Source organism: Tachypleus tridentatus, chromosome 12 (genome assembly GCF_004210375.1).
Source record: "Tachypleus tridentatus isolate NWPU-2018 chromosome 12, ASM421037v1, whole genome shotgun sequence".
Classification (NCBI taxonomy): domain Eukaryota; kingdom Metazoa; phylum Arthropoda; class Merostomata; order Xiphosura; family Limulidae; genus Tachypleus; species Tachypleus tridentatus.
In genome coordinates, this window is record NC_134836.1 from 3,796,385 (window position 1) to 3,817,086 (window position 20,702).

Sequence of the window (20,702 nt, forward strand, 5' to 3'; positions counted from 1 at the left end):
TCATCTGACTTATTGTATACAGAATAGCAAATATTAACGAAGTAAGTATGGCCAGGATGTTGAACACATCCTATTGTGAGGTTGTACAGAGTATGTTTTATTTTACCATTCCCTTTCCTACCTTGTTTCTTCATTTTCTTGGTGTGCCCATTCCTATACTTTCAATTTTCTTTAAATATTTTTCAACTTGTTTTATAAAGGAAACCGTTAGATAATGTTTTCCTTTCTTCTTTCTATTGCTGATAAGTTCCTAATTAATTCATTTTATGCCAATTATAAACCCTGCTTTGATGAGAAGAAATAATTGACATATTTACCTAATTGAATAATTTTAATTGAAAAAGAAAGTCTATAAAAGGTGGACAAGTTTATTCCTATTTTAGGGTGATCTATCTCCCGTTTCGAATAAATATCTTAAACCAAAATAACCCAACTACATTGTCGAACAGTTTACAGTTATAATACAAAAGATTGCGATAATCGAGCCTGCCAACTCTGGGTGATGGATGCTAACACACACACAATGGATCATCTTTATAGTAAGATCACATAGGAACAGTTTCTTTTTCGACAAAAAATATTTTCTAGACTATCTAGCTGTCCGAAAACGAAGTACCTACGATTTATTCATATTTTGTGTTTACATGAACACGTGTTTGTTAAGTGAACAATTCGAAATTTCGTTTAGCAAAGGTGGGCGATACGTGATTTTCACATTCATTAAAATAAAATATTTACATCTGTTCTACTTCATTTTCACGTCAAAAACAGGCCAAAAGATTGGGCCCAAAGTCTTAACACTCAAATGCTCAAATGTTCTGTGCTCTGCCCACCACGGGTATCAAAACCAGGTTACTAGCGTATTAAGTCCACAGACATATTGCTGTACCACTAGGGGGCACTCGTTAGAGATAAATTAGAATACTGTCATAATTACACTTAATATTAATATATTTGGCATAATAAATTTATTTTGGAACATAACCTGTTGAATAAACAGTATTTAATTGATCTTTTTTACCACCACCACCCCACTCCACATGAATACAATGTGTTATTTGAGACTATCCAGTAGATTTGTATCGGCAACATCACTTTTCAATTAGTACCACAAATTTTCTTTTGGGTTACTAACGGAACTTGTATATCATCAGCTATTCGTTCCTCCTCTGGACAGTTATTATTCTGTTAAGATTCAAAGTCCGAATCAGAACTTTTAAATTTCGTCCTTTGGGTATTAGTTAAAGAAGTAGTATGATAAGTCATTGATCCATCTTTGTAATATCATCGATTTTAACGATGTCTCCTACCCATGCATTAGAGAAAAAAGCACACCTTCACACACTGTTATTGACTCACCATCGTTTGTTACACATTATTACTTTAAACTTTCACAACTACGTGCCCCCCAGTGGTACGGCAGTATGTCTGCAGACTTATACTACTAGAAACCGAGTTTCGATACCCGTTGTGGGAAGAGGACACAGATAGCCTAGTGAGTTGCTTTATGCTTAACTACAAACACTATATAAACACAATCACGTACGTCTTTGCACAAAAACTTTTCTGGACTCTTTGTTTCATCAGTCCATAACAGATTGTCTTACTCTTACTTCCAGACTTTATGATCCTTTACAAAGTTAGAACTATTGGCATTTTTAGCCACTCTTGGTTTGGTTTGAATTTCGCACAGATCTACAGGAGGGGTGTTTACACTCAGCCATCCACAACTTAGCAGTGATATACTAAATGGAAAGCGTTAGTCAATTCTGGGGACACTCCTTTACCAATGATTAAGAGGGTTGAGCGTCACATTATAACGCTTCCACGGTTGAAAGGGCTATCAGGCCATGCTTCGCCAGTTTTTCATAAAGTCCTTTTTTTCCCATGATGTTCTAATAGAGCTATTGCTGTCTCTAAATGTTTTAACTTCACTTAATTCTAAGACTGTTTTGAATTGATGTGGTACTCAGTTATTAAGTCTACAAATCTGCCTTTAATGGTACCATTTGGATGATCTTCATATATATCGTATATATTTATAAAATTAATAATTATTTGTAATATAATTACAAAACATTATATGGATGTCACGTACAGAGACATGTCATAGCATGAATCTATAATGTTTTTCGAATAATAGTTTCCATTGTCAATGAAATTAGCTTTTTTTTTCTATTGAACTTAAGCATATGACCGATACAGTATTTACATTGTGGTGTGTCTGTGTATGCATATATAAAAACTCAAAACTGTTAAAATTACTATTTGTAACATAAATCCTGCTTTATTACATGAATACCTTTACTGAGAAATATACATTTGGTAGTTAGCATTAAAGTAAAGTAATTGTCTATAAATATATAATAGTTAATTGTTTCTTTGTGTGCAGTTAAGCACAAAAACTGCATAATGGACTACTTCTGCTGCACTCACCGCACGTATCGAAACCCGCTTTCTAGAGTTGAAAGCCCACAGACTTACCGCTCCGTCACTGGGGGACTAGTGGTTAATTGAATAAAAGTGATCAGTTTTTATCAGAACTGTATATTGGAGTTGATGGAAAGATGGTAAAAAAATCAAGCACTTAAGTTATCAGCCATAGATCAAACAGTGATTTAATTAACGATCAATCGGTCAGATTGTAAACCTATGATCAAACAGTTGTTAACTAATGATCATCCAGTGTTGTTTTTGTGCAAAGAATTAACCAGTTAGATTCTAACCAAAGTTTCTTAAAAGTTGTAAATTTCGTTTTTCTTATTGGTTGAAATCTTATTTGTGATTCTTCATCTTACCATTCCTGAAGATTCATACAACAGAATACAGTTTAATAATGTTAAAGGTGAACGACCACGTATCTCGATGTTGTGTTTGTTGTTGTTAAGCGCAAATGTGTACAGTGGGCTATCTGTGCTGTAACAACCTCGGGGAGCAGCAACTGGGGGGACTTGATTTGTAAATGTGCATTTATTAAAATAATTTCTAACTGATCGTACACTATCCGTTGCCAGTCGATAAAGCACGTCTGCTTTACTCATGCAACTAAGTATTAACATGTTCGCTTGATTTACCGTAATAATGATCTTTCAGAAAGTAGTAATTAAAAACTCCTAAGGGTCAACATTTTTTACATAATCAAGGTAATCTGATTTCGCGTGGCTAACAAGGTACAAGCCTATATCAAACTGAATTTATATACCACAGAATCTATCTATCTGTGACTGTGGTCAAATATTAACGAATATCTTCCTGTACTTAAATATATATTAGTAATTATATGTTAAGCGATAAATTAACAGCTCTCCTTCTGTGCTCCGCAACTGTATTAATTTGGTAAAAGACAAATCGAAAAAAATCACTAGTGTTTGCTGATTCGGTACTTGTTGCCTATCATAATCTTTTAAGTGTCATATACAATTATTTATTTACTTATATTACAAAGGTAAGAACATTTACTTACTGAAATAAAGTTTTTAGTTTCCTAAAGAAGAAACTTAAGAAGCCCAAAATATAGATTTAGAAGTGATTCACGTTCTCACTGCAAGAGAATGAAGTTGCTTATTTAAATAGCCTGGACATATAGGACAACTCTATTACCTATGTTACTTCTGGCTTTATACTATTTTGTTTACATCCAGTATTTTGTGTTTTCTAGCTACATCGTAAGGTAACTTGTTTTCCAGAAATCTCATTTCCTCTGAATATTGATGAATACCTTCCATGGTTACCGCTTTCGCCTTATTAATACAGAGTAGGTCGACATCTTGCAAATATTTGTATGAGATTCGATATAAGAGTTTCTTTTGTGAGTTTCCTTGTTTAACTTTACCTCTGTATAATCTAGCATATGATGTTCTTACCATACAATTACTTTACCTTCTTCCATCTGTTTGGAGACCAACCACAGTCAGTTTTACACAGTACGGCCTGCAAATGAGTTGCAAATACTATGTCGATGGTATTCTCCTTTTGCAGCTGACTGCTTTCAGTAGTCCAGAAGAGAGCTTACTTTATGGCTTCTAGTTTCATCCTTATGCTGTTTATGGGAGCTTAAATGCTATACCAGCAAATATTATCGCAGTAAATACACAGAATATTGGAGCGTGTACCCACATTTAGAGGAACGCCAATGTCATGAGTCACTGTGATACACGATAAGACTCAGATATTGACGAGAAACCGTCAAAAGAGAGTTAAAACTTGATGACTACACTTGAAGTTAATTGAGTGAAACCATGAGGTACGACAAGAGTATAAAGGAATATTTCGAGCCTAACAGAAGATATGAAGTTTTAAGTCATAACTTATGAAGTAGTGGGATATAGAAAATTTAAAGTTATCATTACACTGAATTCTCACGTAATGAATGAAAATTAATTATTTAAAATAGGCTAAATTTCTCAGCTTCAAACGCCGACGTTTGTTTTGTGATTCATATAGGGAGAGAATTCCACCAGGATAAAACACCTCAGTCCAGTCTTATTGGCCATAGAATGTTGCTACATCTAAATTAGAACAATGGTAATGGGAAACAATAAAGAACTGCTTCACGTTTTTCAGAAGAGAAAACCGAAATTAATGGCTGAACTTTACTCATTAATCTTTTTAAAAGAGTCGTGATTTACCAAAAACGGACGTGTGACATCCCGGAGATAGTAGTTTGATACATACAAGTCAGTAATAACACAAGTGTTTAGTTTGATTACGTATAAATATCTGTATATACGTACATGATTATACGCTTAGTAGATTTTTTGTAGTACGTTTACTGCCGAAGAGAAAGTACTGGTTATTAGGCCTTTGTTTTCCACTTGTTAGTTCATCGTTATCTACAGATGCTTAAGATCATTCCATTTCAGAATTTTATATTAATGAATATCGGCAGTATACCACCAAGCTGAGAGCTGTCTGCGCTAGCCGTCCCTAATTTAGTAGTGTAAGACTAGAGGGAAGGCAGTTAGTTACCACCACCCACCGCCAACTCTTGGGCTACTCTTTTACCAACGAATAGTGGAATTGACCGTCACATTATAATGTCACCACAGCTGAAAGGGAGAGCATGTTTGGTTGACAGGGATTCGAACCCGTGACACTCAGATTACGAGTCGAGCACCCTAACCATCTGGCCATGCTGGGCCGTTTTACGTGAGCCAACCTTCAGGGTAAGAATAGCTCTCATATTATTATTATAATAGGACATTGTCTTTTACAACGAGTGAAGGAGAGCAGAGAGGCTTTATTAGTTAGATTTATATTGTCCATCATGTTGGAGGAATGGGACAGTTTGTTGGCAGACCCTATTGTACGTATGATGTTTGACATGGTGCTAACCCTTTTCTTCGATTGAGTTTATTATTGATGCATTTACTGATAACCTCACATGCTTTCTGCATACTGTTTTTTCTACTAGAACTGATAGTAACGCCTCTAAAATATCAAGAGAGGAATTTGGGTTGGATCAAGATGAATGCACACTCTGAATAATCAAGGAATGTTGATGTATCCTGTAATATAAGCCCTGCTGAAGTTTTTTAAACAATAAGAAGTGTGCCTGTCAGCTCTTATTGGATGATAGAAAGGAAAAATGACGCGAAGACAGGAGCACCAATTAGCATAAAGGTTTATTTTAAATGATTGTTTGGACAAAATATTTCAAGACTGTTTCAAAAAGTCTGAGAAAAAAACAGAATGTATGATGCACTTTTATATTACAATAAAAGTAGTACCTTCCATAGATAATTTGTCCTTTTTGTTTTATGAAGTTATCCATGTCGTACGTTATCACTTCAGAGTTGTTTTTGTTGACACAAGTAACTGTACAGCTCGAAATTCACTTATAAAAGTGCCTACAGGAAAAATCATTTAAGCGTAAAAAAACAGCATTTTACACTTTTCAAACAGTATCGCAAATTTCGCCACTTCCTATTAAAGGACGTTTGTAGGATTAGAAAAATTCATCTTGCTCGACCCTCGTGTAAAACATCTGAAAAATTTATCCAGCTGATTCCCCGTGAAAGACATCTGAAAAATTAAGAAAATTTATTCAGCTGATCCATTGTCAAAGGACATTGAAGGATTAAGAAAATTCTCTTACTTGATCCGAAAGAGTTAGAAATTTTCCAGTTATTTTCTTCGTGAAAGGAAAATTCCTTAAGGAATAGGAAAATTTCAAGCTCATGTTTCACGAAAAGAATTTTAAAAGTTGGTAAACTTCAATTACCTTTTCCTCTGTGAAAATACAGTTTAAAAACAGAAAATTCACTTACTGTGAACCGATATCTTCAAGGATAATTTAAAAGATTTGGTTTTAGGTAAGCGATTTTGTGTTGTTCCAGCTACTTCTGTTAATGTATCAGACATACTATAGTATTCTCAACAGAAATGTGTTGCTCAACCTAGTAGTTTTAAAAGACTAAAAAATAATATTTTTATAATCAACTTACTGAAAACTCATTTCACAAGTTTAAACTACTAATTTTTATCCATGCTCTACATTCTTGGTTTGCTTGCTCATGTAATAGTATACATAGTAAAGGATCAGTTAAAATTATATTTTGTCCTGTATACCTGTAAATTAAGAAATATGAAAAAGTGTAGTGTAGCTCACATTCAATAATAGGTTCTTAAAACACTTAAAGGGCCTGGCATGGCCAAGCGCGTAAGGCGTTCGACTCGTAATCTGAGGGTCGCGGGTTCGCATCCCGGTTGCGCCAAACATGCTCGCCCTCCCAGCCGTGGGGGCGTTATAATGTGACGGTCAATCCCACTATTCGTTGGTAAAAAAGTAACTCAAGAGTTGGCGGTCGGTGGTGATGACTAGCTGCCTTCCCTCTAGTCTTACACTACTAAATTAGGGACGGCTCGGTGCAGCCATTAACTGTAGTGTTAATGTAACACTTAAATACCTGTTGAAGAATCCGTAAGCGATTGCGGCCCTATGTTCCTTGATGGAATCTAATGGTGATAACTAACTAACTAACTAAAACACTTAAAGATTTGTTGCTTTACAAAAGTTAAATTTATTGTTGAAACCATTTTTATTAAAGTAGAATGCTCAGTGATGGAACTTATTGGCAAAATGGTGTTTTAGCAAATGTAGAAAGTAAAAACGTGTAATTCAAATGATATATGAATGAGCCTGTCTTCTGGACTGGGGTATACCTGGACTCTTTAAAGGATGAATTGAAGAAGTTTTATTTATTTTATAATCTGAGTAATATTTAAAATTGTTTGTATCAAAAATAAGTTGTGCCTTTTTATCTACGAAATACTTTGTTGCTGTTGGAAATATAAGTACTTTCTACTTTCATTGTCAAAATAGTTACAGAAGAAGACATATTCGTGGATGCTGCTGAATGAACTAATATACACTTTTGTGTGAGACTGTAAACGTTGTCTAAGATGTTTCTCATAGCATATGGTAAACTTTGCTCGTCCTTCATTTGAAATGAAATTTTGTGTCAGATTTCTCTTGACCAATATGTGGGTTTTTGTTTGTTTTATATCAGTGGCAATGCTTTGTGTATACTTGTAACTGTGGTGCGGTTATCAAAAGTAGTTTGTGGAAATACAGAATCAAGCGCTTCATAAATATTTGGCAATGTTATGAGTTAGTATAATACTTATCGTAAAAAGCATTTGTTTGGAAGGGCATTGAATAGCTAAGTTCAGTTACCGATTTAATTCTTTGTGTTTAGAGTAATGGTAGGTAGGAGCAAGTTTGATTCAAAATCAGTTAATGGTATGAGTTTATTTTGTTTTAAACTGAGGATGGACTATATTTAAAGTTTCGTATTACTTCGCCTTAAAGTTGGCAAAGTCATGTCACACGTCTTATCGGGAACATCAGCATGGTTTGTAAGAAAGATTATGGGGGTTAAATGAACTGATAGAAAGATCAATTAGATCATGTGGACAGGATATGGAACTAATTTAAACATTACAGAATAAACAAGGAGGTACAAAATGGTGGGGAAGACAGAAGCAAAAGTGAAGAATATACGAGGAGGATGACTGTACTTTCGACATTTGATAAGCTTCATCTCAGTAGAAATAGTAAAACGTTGAGATCCGTAGTTTCTAGCAGAAGACGGTTTGAGGTTTGGAACAGGATAGCTGCGTGTATTATTCTGGTTTTGTGGGTCGGATGGCTTATTTATCTATGTTTAATTCTGTCATTGAAAGTCTTGTGAAGTTCTGCGGGCGACACATGAGTGTCTGATGAGTTGTGCTTGTAATTTCTCCTACATGACGAAAATTTGGAGAGAGATTACAGGTATATGGAGTAAGATTTTAACATAGATTTAACTAAAGCTCAAATAATCATGAGACCGCTGTAACATTCATGGGACCTGTTTCCATCTTTGGAAAGTTAAAGATCGGGGAGACTATACTAAATTCAGAACTATGTTTTCTATCTCATAATCAGCTTTACTTCTTTATCACACTCATCCCGATTGTTTCTATAAAAAACGAATATTTTTTAGAAAATTAAGATTTAAGTGGTGTGGCCCTTGTCTTTAGTCTCTTCTAGTTCGTCCTTAACAGTTTTTTGGGTATTTATTTTTTACCAGTAGAGAAGCCTTTATTACAGTTTGTCTTATCTATAAAATTTCCCAAAATAAATTTGTATACTTTATCAAATTATTTCTTAAAACCTCAACATCAAATTCAGCTATCTGTTTCCATCACTTGTTGATAAATTGGTTATTTATAACCTTGCTTTAACCATCAAATTAACAAGTTGTTTGTTTGTTTGAAGTAAAGCACAAAGCTACAGAAAGGGCTATCTGTGCTCTGTCTACCACGGGCATCTAAACCAGATTTCTAGGGTTGAAGTCCTTAGACGTATCGCTGGGTGGCAGTTATTATAACGCTCTCATAACTGAAAGAAAGAGCATGTCTGGGGACTTGATTTGAACTCGCAACCCTGAAATTATGATTCTAGCTTCCTAACTACTGTGCCATACCAAGTCGTGAAACAGAGATTTATCAGTTGACGTGTATTAAAACCCCAGATATAAAACGAGTTCTGTAGTATGTTACACATTAGGATATCACTTGTACAATATGTATTAATACCACTAGCAGAAACTCTGCTCTATAGGCAGCTGTTTGTGCTAGTAATTACTAACTGTAGTATTTCTTTCTTCTTTTTTTGGAAGTGAAGCACAAGAGAAATGTTTGGATTGTTCTCTTTAGTCATTGCATCAAAATGTTTCAATATCATACATATTACTCATATAACTGTAATATATATATTGAAAAAATAATAATTTTTAAGAACTTCAGTTTTTCACTACAACATTTAAAGATTCCATCTGTAAACATATAATCAATCCTCACATACAGTTCTAATGCTAGTCGCTTTCTTGTTACATGGTTTGTTTGGAATTAAGAATAAAGCTACAAAAGCCACATAAAGCTGTATGTGCTCTGCCAGGGGTGTCGAAACCCGGTTTCGAGCGGGAAAATGTCCGCAGACCTACCGCTGTAGCACTGAGGGGCGTTGTTACATGAAGAGTACTTTAATTTAAAATTATATTCTATTTTGAAAGACCATTTGTTATACATACAACCGCTATTTTTCTAATTGTCTGACTCTTGAATACTCAAAGTGTGAATTTTTTATGGATTTGTATTCAGTAGATGGCGAAAACATTTTGTTACATTCATAAATACTGACATACACGCTACGTCCATTATAAGGGTATGAAACATTAAAACTTTATGATACTTCTTAGAATTTTACTTCTGTAGCTTGTATTAAAACTATGATATTAAACATTAGAACTCTGTTGCGTGATATATACTGGCATTTCTCCTTTACGTTTGATATTCGAATACTACTACACTACAGGTGAGGATAACACAAAAATACATAAAAAGGGTAGACTCTTCATTTTATTTGTGGTATATATGTGTGTTTTTGTGTGTATACATGCAAGTGTTGAAAAATATGTAAAGGAAAACAATGCTTCTAATACTCCTTTTGCACATATTATTTTGCTTTTCGTGATTTTTATTATCACCTTAGTTCTTCTGTAATCATGATTCTTCTACAGGCCCAGGAATATGCTAAGAGTTCCACTAATACTGAACAAGCAGATTGTTTCTACGCTTCTTACTTAGCAATATAGTCAATATCTTATGAAAATATCAAATAATGGATAAATTCAAAACTGGAAGATGAGAGGCTACGGTGTTACTACCCACTGTCATAGAAAGTTATAATAGAGCAAGTGCTTCTGCTTGAAGCCAAGCCACAACTATTTAGCTCTGGTTCTCCAATAAGAAACGAATGAAATGTAGCTCTATTTTTCTCTATACACCTCTATATGCTACGCTAGACCAAGGCGATGTTGACTACCGAATTTCTACAGAAATTTAAGCGTGCTTTTTACCAGTTATCAGATCTCCAATTTAGAAGATTAACGAGGGACCTTAGAATTCCTAATATACACTTTCCTTTTTCGTGCTCAATCTTGACCGCCCAATTAGTTTGCTGCTGAAGACATGTCCCTTAGAATCCATTTAATGGCAGACTATGAGCCGTCAGTAACATTTCTTATAGAGCTACTTGACCGTCGTGTAGAGAGAGACATCCTCGTTTGTTATTTATTTCCTGCCAAAGAAATGCTCATTTGTTTATCTAATTAGTAAATTTAATTTTGGTTATGTTTAGAAAGGAATCAACAATTTCTTAGTGAATTAAAATTCTAAGACAAAGTCGGCGTCGCAGCTTGCTTTACTTTCTCTTGCTTATCAGTTACTCACTTGATAGATGTACAGTTATGTTGTGTGCGGGAGAAATAAATAAACACCAAAAATCTGAACGATTTGCATGAAATTAATTTAATAATATCCTAAATAGTACTTAAAATATTAAAAATAGCATATTAAGATGGCGAAAATTGAATAAATGTAAAAAAGTTTTGAAAAAGCAGTTAAAATGACTAAAATTGGATAAAGCGACACAGTTTTCTTCCAGCTTATCATGACATCATCAGTCACAACAACACAGAGCTCCCGGTTTACCATGACATCATCAGTTGCAATAACACAAGAATCTCTCTGTCCATCTTTACATCATCAAGTGCAATATCACGAGAGTCTCACTGTCCATCTTGGCATTATCAAATGCAATAACACGAGAATCTTCTAGCTTACCGTGATGTCATCAAATTCAGTGGCACAAGCATTTTTCGATTTACCGTGACATCATAAGCATCTCCGACTTCCCGTGACATCATTTAATGCAATAACACAAGAAAATGTAAACATTTACAAGAGCAAAAGACCATATGGAAAAATACGTCATCATAATAGAATTGTTTTGGATTTTTCATGAATAATGTACAGTACTTTCTTAATTCTTGGTTTTACTCTCATCACAATCATAATCTTGAATTTTGTATGTGCTTCAGTTGTATTTCCTTAAGGGATTGCATGAAATTGTTTTTGTTTTTGCTTACATATAATTAATTCTTGACTTTTTTCTTTATGCAAAATATATTACAGTCTGCGAACTGGATCTGATAAACATAATTAACGACTTCCAACTCTTTGTTAACAAGATAGAGCTACGAATCACTTTATTCAAATCTCATTATTCGGTCACACGGGAATAGCACTATTGTTGGTAGTAGGTGCTGTTGGTTGACTGCATTTTCTTTAGCAGTCCATCAATTAATAATTAAAGACGGATTTTGTGCAAAAACTACTGAAACAAGCAAAACAAAAACTTGCTTTTAAATTAGGATAATTTGTGATCACGAAAAAAACGATTTTTTTTTTGACGTAACGAAAGAAGTTATCAAAATATATCGCGATGACTCTGGACCAAACATTCTTCGTATCGTTGTTAAGCGCAAAGCTACACAAAGGCTTATCTGCGCTATGCTCACTACAGATATCGAAACCCGGTCTCTAGCGGTATAAATCTGCAGATATGTCGCCGTGCTACTGGAGGAAGGGGGCTCTTTGTGTTTGTCTTCACCTAAGTAAATTTAGAAAGCAACAAAGCATGACACTGTTATTTCTGTTGATTATCTTCGCAGAAGACCAAATATTAAACAAAAGCTCAAGAACAGAATTATTCATTGGATGGAAAAATCATTGAAACAAAGAAATTATTTTTATGTCCTTGATCTTCAGCCGAAGACAGTCTTGTCTTTACGTATGGTTTATGAATATTTATTGTTTTTCAGCTATATGAATAGATCAGGGTCCCAAGTTTTAGACACAGGCATTCCTAATTTTGAACTGTTTACGAGAGAGAAGACACTTTTTCAACACCATTCGTCACTTATACGGCTACTCCTAATTGAAGAGCGGGACTGACTGTCACTTTTATAATACATCTATATACTGAAAGTTGGGCTTGAACCTCACCTACCGATTCGTAACTCGGCACACAAACCACTAAGACAACGTCCGGTGCAGGAGTATGGGATATTTTTTTTATTAGTATTAAGAGAACTTCCAGCGAATTTATGGTTCACATGAATTGGCTCTCTAAACTGACAGTACTGCACCGACACATTAAACCAAATAATTATCTGGATTTTGGCCAGTTTATATATACATACAATGCTGGCCAAAATCTTAAGGTCAATGAACATAAAGAAAAAAATATGCATTTTGGGTTGTTAGACTCAACCACTTATTTGAGTAGAGCTTCGAGGATGAAAATAAGAAAACGGAAAATAAAAATAAAAAACTTCTTTAGCATTTAATAGGGAAAATGTGAACACTATGAAATTAGTCTAAATACTAGCTGGTCAAAAGTTTAAGACCATACCAAAAAGAAGTCCTAAACAGGGTAGGAAATGCTCAACAAGAGGTCTCAGTAGTGAGTTGCACGGCCGTCATTGCGAATAACTGCAAACATTCGCTTTGGCATGGTCAATATAAGCGTTTGCAGAAGGCTGGCTGGAATGTTATTCCAAGTGGTGAAGATGGCTTCACAAAGATCATGCACTGTTTAGAATTGACGTCCATTTCTATAGACTTCCCTTGCCATCCACTCCCAAACATTTTCAATGGGATTCAGTTCGGCCGAACACGCTGGATGGTCAAAAGAATCACGTTATTCGCTATGAAAAAAGTCCTTTGTCCTGCAGGCATTGTGGATTGTAGCGTTGTCCTGCTGAAAGATCCATCATTTCCACAAAAGCGAGGTCCTTCAGTTAATAAGGATGCTTTCTCCAACATGCCAATGTAGCCAGCTGCTGTTTGACGCCCCTGCATAACCTGAAGCTCCATTGTTCCATGGAAGGAGAAAGCACTCCAGATCATGATGGAACTTCCTCCACTGTGTCGTGTAGAAAATGTCTCCGGTGGGATATTCTTATTGTGCCAGTAACGTTGGAAGCCATCTGGACCATCCAGGTTAAATTTTCTCTCATCACAGAACAAAATCTTCTTCCACTTTTCTACGTCCCATGTTTGGTGCTTCTCAGCAAAGTTTAACCAAGCTGTTTCATGGTGTGGAAGGAGGCGTGGCCTTTGAAGACGATTACGGTTTTTAAAGCCCTTCTCTCGTAGATGTCGTCTTTTTGTTTTTGAGCTGCATTCTGGGTCCGTAAGGGCCTTAATCTGGTTCGACGATTGGCTGGTGTCTTGCCGGATAACCCGTCGAATCCTCCTGCTCAACGCCGGCGAAATTTTCTTGGGCCGGCCACTTGAAATTCTCGTTCCGTATCCCTCAGGGTCTTTTAAGAAATTTGCAACAACAGTTTTATTACACCCGATCTCACCAGCGACGGCACGTTGAGATATACATTGCCTTTGCAGCTCGACAATTCTGCCACGTTCAAACTCTGTCAACTTTTTAGCCTTTGCTCTGTTTTTACCCAAAGTAACACAGGAGATGTTAGTGGGAGCTGTTGACAACGCTAATGCTTGAACACAAATGACTAAATTTCGTTACGTCTTTACTGATTATCGCTTCGTTTCAGTATGGTCTTAAATTTTTGACCAGCTAGTATTTAGGCTAATTTTATAGTGTTCACATTTTCCCTATTAAATGCTAAAAACGTTTTTTTTTTCCTTTTCTTATTTTCATCTTTCGAAGCCCTACTCAAATAAGTGGTTGAGTCTAACAACGCAAAATGCATATTTTTTCTTTATGTTCATTGGCCTTAAGATTTTGGCCAACAGTGTATATAATCTAAGTACTCGAGTAAAGACGCTTAATAAATTGAAATAAAAACGCAGAATATATACTTAAGACTTCATGAAAGCATTTCCTACGCATCTAACTCAATATGAAGAAGTATCTAAAGTTGTTTTAATAGTAACAGTTTCATTTTGGATTATCAATTTCTAAAGACAAGAATTGTGAGACATCCCATATACATTCTATTAATATTTTCTTAAATTTTGACACTGAATTTAGTGGGTTTTTTTTTAATAAAAAGAATTTACAATTCGCATAAATCCACATTTATATAAACAAATAAGGGAAGCCGGCTTCAATTTTGGACTGACATATATTAACCAAAAAGCAGTTGTCAACAGCTCATATCGCCATCTTTATTACTACTTTTGCTTGGCCAACAATATTGGAGTAGTTGTTAACAGTCGCTACAGTAATGCACCAACGTCTCTGAAATACGGAGTACGTTTTTCAATATTGGGACGTGAACCATGAATTTTTATATTCATCGTCTGGGAGTTAAGCACCAGACTACAGTCAGACCAAATGTGAGAGAAGCATCATCTTTGCTAATACAATCTGAACTTGTAGTTACAGCTTCTAGCATTGGAACTTGAGTAAAAAAAATGAATAAACATCAAATCTATTATTAATTGAAATGAGTTAAAATTTTGAAAGTAGTCAACAAATGGCGAAAAAACTATAGTAAATGAAGGCACGAAATTAACATAACACCTAATTTCACACCCTAACAACATATTGTATTGTTACGTGTTCATCTTTGCTCGAGCTGTTAACACTATTTTATCAGAATCTTTAATTTTTAACGCGAAATTTTGTTATGTATATGTAATATTTCAACGATTAAAGAACAAAAACAAAGTTTTAGCCCAAAATACTTTATTACACCTGAGTCTTTTTTGTAAAAGTACCGTTGTACATGGAACTATTAGTAATTACCTATATTTTGTCGTGGCATAGCAGCTCAAAGAATGGTTCTTGTTTTTTTTTACTTTTTTGTTTCTTCAAGCACAAACTTTTAGCTCCTTGCCTCGCCATCTCTTGAGCGATTTGAGATCTAATTACAGTTTTCGACTCAGAAGCTCAAACTCTTACGATTGATGTATTTGAATATGACCACGTCTAAGAGCTTGGGTTTTTCTTATAACAAAGTTACATCGGACTATTTGCTGTGTCCACCGAGGGTAATCGAACCACTGATTTCAGCGTTGCAAATTCGAAGACTTACCACTGTCTCAGCGGGGAAGCCACGTCTAAGGTCTCATAGATTATTTTACTCTAATCCTGTCTAAAAGAATCTTTTAGTGCAGTAGCTATTGAAAATACCTTTTTGTCAATTTCATAAGCATCTTTCTTTGTTTTCGAGCCAGATCCTCTAAAGCGTGTTTGAGATATATCCAGTCAAAGGATATTTATATCCTGCCGAACTACCTCTACAGTCAAGTTTCTACCAACTATTTGATTCTGAAGTAGGGATTGACCTTATCTCAGTATACACAAGAATGGTACTCAGTGTACATAATCGGTCTACTGACTAGTGTAAGTATTACTTATTTATTACATAATACATAGTCAACCTACAAGATCATATCCTTAATACAAACTGCATTTTGTATCATATCATTAATACACAATATTTTGCCGTATCCAATTTTATCATCAGTACACAATATTTACTGTACCAGATCGTATTATTAATACCCAATAATCAACCTACCAGATTATATCATTAATACATAATATTTTCTGTACCAGGTCCTTTCATTGTTTCACAATATTTTACGCCTTTCGTGGGTATAATTAAGATACTTGTGTGTTTGAGATGTCTCAGATTTATTTATTGAGGTGCTATATATTGACAAAATATATAGTTTGGGCTTAAGTCAATACTCACGAAAGTGAAGAATAGAAAATAAATCTGGTGATTCTACTTCAGGCAGCCTGATATACCTCAATAACGTATTTGCAATGGTAATCACATGCGGGGAAAAATCACGGACACTAAATAAATGAGCTTATTCAAGTAAGGCAGGAATCGCGTTATATCCTAACAGTGACTGTGCACTGAGTAATGATGAAGGATGCTATATCAGATCAATAAAATGAAGCTGCAGAACGTTAACACATCTCTTTTGACGTTTATGTTGATTTTCCGCCAGGATTATCACTGTGTTAACGTTGAAAACTTTAAGAACTATTTGGCGAGATTGTAAACACCCTCTAATGACATGCGACTTTCTAAGTTTATGAACAATTTCTTCGGCTCACTGAAACAGCATGTACTAATAGCACCTAATGCCCTGAAAATTGGCACTTCCAGAGAAACGTATTTAGATATTTAGTCCAACTCTGTAATTAATCAAAGCTTGAAATGAATGTAAGAAGAAATAATGCTTTATACAAACATTTCAGACGTTCAAATTAGCGGATCATAAGGTTAGTAAAAACTTCAGTAAGGTAATCAACTAATAATGTTTTACTCTAAGATAATTTATGTAAATAAAACAAAAAAACAATCTCAGGTTTTATTAAATCATGGCACATTATATTACCCTGCGAAACTGGTAAGTAATATATTGGAAAACTACGACTTCGGTAGTTTTTGTGCTACACTTTTGCTTTTTGTTTTGTTTTTTCTTAATGTTTCTTTTTCTTAACTTTGTGGTAGTTTTGTGAGCTGCAAGAGCTCATGTAAATAAATCAACACTGAAATATTTACAAAATAACTATCTAGAGCAAGCCAGGCGGTGGTGTTTGTGATTTTATTATATTTCACTCACATCTGCCTTGTTATTTGCGTGTTACATGTTATAACCCTATTTGACAGACGTGATTTATAACTGCTATAGTGTTGAAATATGCGAATATGGCAGTACTTCTTTATCAAAGTATATTCAGGTCCCCCCCAAAAAAATTATGTACAGGTTGTTTATACTTACTCATACAAATCAGCTGATCAGAATGTATACAATGAGAGTATTGCTTTATATCAGGGGTTACCAAACTTTTTTCACAGGGGGCCAGTATACTTGGGGAATGAGAAGCGCGGGCCGTATGATCATTATGTTCAATACTCATAAACTAGAACGAAAAATCCCACAATTAGCCATGTGGAAGTAGCATGCAATACACACATATAACAAAAAACAAACAGAAATACAACCAACATTTTTATTTACCAAAAGGTTATCAAAGAAGGTGACATTAGCAAAAACAATTGTCACATCGCACATAGTGAGTACATATGTGAATTTCACTAAGCCGCAAAAAAGTTAGTGAGATTTATGAAATTGGCGTTTAGCTTTCAAAATATCTTCAATGTTCGGTTTTGAATTGCTGCATCCAATCATTAGAATTGCTTTTAAATGTTCATCAGTCAACCTTGATCGACTTCACATACTTCATTTTTGAAAATGCTTGTTCACAGACATAGGTTGTTCCGAACACTGATGCCATACCAGATGCGAACTGCTTCAGTTTTGGAAAATCATCTTCAGGTATGCAGTTGTAAAATTCAATAAGTTGTCCCTCTCTGTATTTTGCTTTCAACAAGTCATTTCCTTGCAAATCGATGACCCATAGCTGAAGTTCCACTGGCTCGTCATCAATGACACAATCAAAAGGATTCTGAAAAAGGAGAATGTCACTTTTGATTCTGTCGAGATCCAAAAATCTCTCTAAAAATGCTTATTTAAATCACCAATAATCTTTTTCTGAAACTCCAGGTTGACATCTTTTGTGATTCCAGCATTAAACTCATTGAAATACTGAAAATGAGAGAGGTTTCCTCCTTCCAAATGTGCTTCAAAGAATGACAGCTTTCTCCGAAATCCTTTAATGATTCTATAGAGATCACAGACAAGGTTATTCTTCCCCTGAAGTTTCAAATTTAATTCATTCATGTGGGATGTGATGTCAACCAAATATGACAACTTTGACAACCAGATTGGATCCAACAGAAGTGGATCGGCTTTATATTTCTCTTTTCAACTTATACAAACGAGACAAGACTTTACCGCAGCTGAGCCACCTCACCGCCGTGTGATAAGGCAAGTCAGAGAAATCAGAATCAGTTTCTTCAATAAACGCCTTGAACTGGCGATGATTAAGTGCATAACCCCGAATAAAGTTCACTGCAGAAATGACTGGTTTCATTACGCAAAAAAATATTAAACTATTTTCCACAGAGTGCTTGCTGATGTATGATGCAGTGTATGAACAGAGCGCTTGGAAGTTGAAGATCTTCCAACTGTTTCCTGATCAGCCCCACCAGACCCTTCTTTACTCCAGCCATGTTTTTTCCTCCATAAACTGTTATACCTCTAAGCTGATTCCACTGAAAGTTATAGTCTTGCAAAGTTTTATGCACTTCCATGAAAATGTCTTCTCCAGTTGTTCTTCCGTGCATGCTGCAAACTGATGCCAACTCTTCCGTGATCTGAAAGTCCAAATTAACTCCACGAATGAACACGAGTAGTTATGACGTACTCGAGAGATCAGTAGACTCATCCAGTGCCAGAGAATACCATAGAAAGTTTCTAGCTTTTTGGCGTATCTGTAATGCGATGTTCTCTCCAAATTCTTTTGCTCTCCGTACAACTGAAGTTGCTGAAAGGTTGATATTTTCAAAGAAATTGTTTTTTTCAGGACACAGCTCATTTGCTGCTTCCATCGTACACTCTTTGATGAAGTTGCAGTCAGTAAAAGGTTTTTCTCGCTCTGCTATCCTATGCACTATTTTATAACTTGTACGAGTGAGAGATTCATTTTCAGCAAACTTTCTCGTGAAGAGATTCTTTTGAGATTCAAAAACACGTTTCATGGATTCAAATTTCTCAGAACGGAACTTTCCTGAAAATTTCAAATATGTTGATAGATGTTTTGTTTTATAGTGACACCGAAGATTGTACTCTTTTAAAACGGCAACGCTTTCGGTGCATATCACACAAGTAGCTTTCTGGTTTTTGTTTCCACAAAGAAGTACTTTTCTCCTCATTCTTCATTGAAAGCACGACACTCAGAGTCCACTTTACTTCTTTTAAAAGCAGCCATAACGATGGGTGAAAAAAAACAGGATCTGAAAATGAAAAACACAGAACGCTGTGAGAAAAGTATTGTACTGGTCCAAGAACGCACAAACAAAATATATTGAAACGTACATTTGCCACGACACTTACCTAAGAACGAGTTACGAAAAGCGCATAAACCGACTACTAAGAGAAATGAGCTTGCTGAAGCGGTAACCCTAGGCCGCTGAATTTACAAGACGAGTCGATAGGACGAGGGTTAAGTCTGTACTTGTTTTCGAAATCCTAATACTTTCATAGATACGTGCCTCGATATGAATAAATGGGCAACAAGGACGAAAGAAGAATTTTGCTATTGGTTAAAAATGCGCGTGACAGCCTTATTTCTTTTTATCATAACGTCTTGTGTTTGCCAGCTTAAAGCGACTATCGGTGTGATTTATTTTGTTATGACAGTCGGACATTTGATGAAATGTCACTTTTTATTTCCAAGCGGCTAGCTGCTGGCGGGCAGGACAAAATGATCTCGAGGGCCGTAGTTTGGTGACCCCTGTTCTATATCCTGCCTTTCGGCAGTCACTCATAATCAAAACTAATGTAGGTGTGTTTGTATTTAGTTAGACATTCAGATAAACTAGATCTACGAAACTGTGAATTGCACTAAGTTCTAGCCAAGTAATCACTTATATGTAGCACTATATACCTGTTGTTTTTTGTAATTAGTTTAGACAATGCTTTATTTTTTTTCACAACATTTGGCACACCTAATTACACAGAGATCAAGGTATTGGAAACGCTGATTTTTTCTATTCACCATACTAATCTCCTGATACAGAATAGTCCATACAGTAGAGGAATCCATTAGTCCAGTAAATATATTCGCGTTCTTTATATTATATATGCTAAGTGCAAACAAATTATAATAACTTTCTGTTATTGTTATCTCAAGCATGTCTTTGCAAAGAGGCGTATTCTGTTTCTATTGTTTTTCCTATTATCCCAAACGGTTTTCAAACGATCGACATTCCTTCATTTCTCGGCGGATTGACTTGAAATTTGCGTTATTATTAATGCCTTAGTCCAATACCCCCAGTCACCTATTTAATTTTCTGACTTAGTCTTTTATTGGATCAAAAGTAAACAATTTAAAAATATATATATTTGCTTTTTGTGCGGTCAAAGTTACAGCAATCAAATAAAAATTGGCACAAATCTAAATTTTCTAGTGCTCAACACACTGCCTTTAAAATAATGGATTTGTCCATTCTGAGGCTTTCTTAGGGGAGTCAGAGCTCACAGAAAAAATATAATTTTGGGGTTTTATGTCAAGTATGTAAACGTAGGGGTCCAACGTCTCTGATAACATTGACAAAGTCAAAGCTATTGTAAATAATAAGGCTAAGTTTGGAGAAATTAAAAATTACCCATCAACAACAAGAAAAGTCAAATCAAGAGATATCTTTTAAAGTTCAAATAACAAGACGTGGGTG

At 35.1% G+C, this 20,702-nt stretch overlaps 1 protein-coding gene across 3 annotated transcripts in view; it reads left to right on the plus strand.

Moving 5' to 3' along the window:
- LOC143233744 (rhomboid-related protein 3-like) overlaps positions 1-20,702 on the plus strand; it is a 141,533-nt gene that overhangs the window by 13,212 nt on the left and 107,619 nt on the right. The window contains exon 2 of one of the 3 annotated variants that reach the window (XM_076470333.1): positions 15,556-15,724. The exons of the other annotated variants lie outside the window; for them this stretch is intronic. The gene's annotated coding sequence lies outside the window, so the exon portion shown is untranslated. The remainder of the gene's footprint in view (positions 1-15,555; positions 15,725-20,702) is intronic. 3 annotated transcript variants of the gene reach the window in all.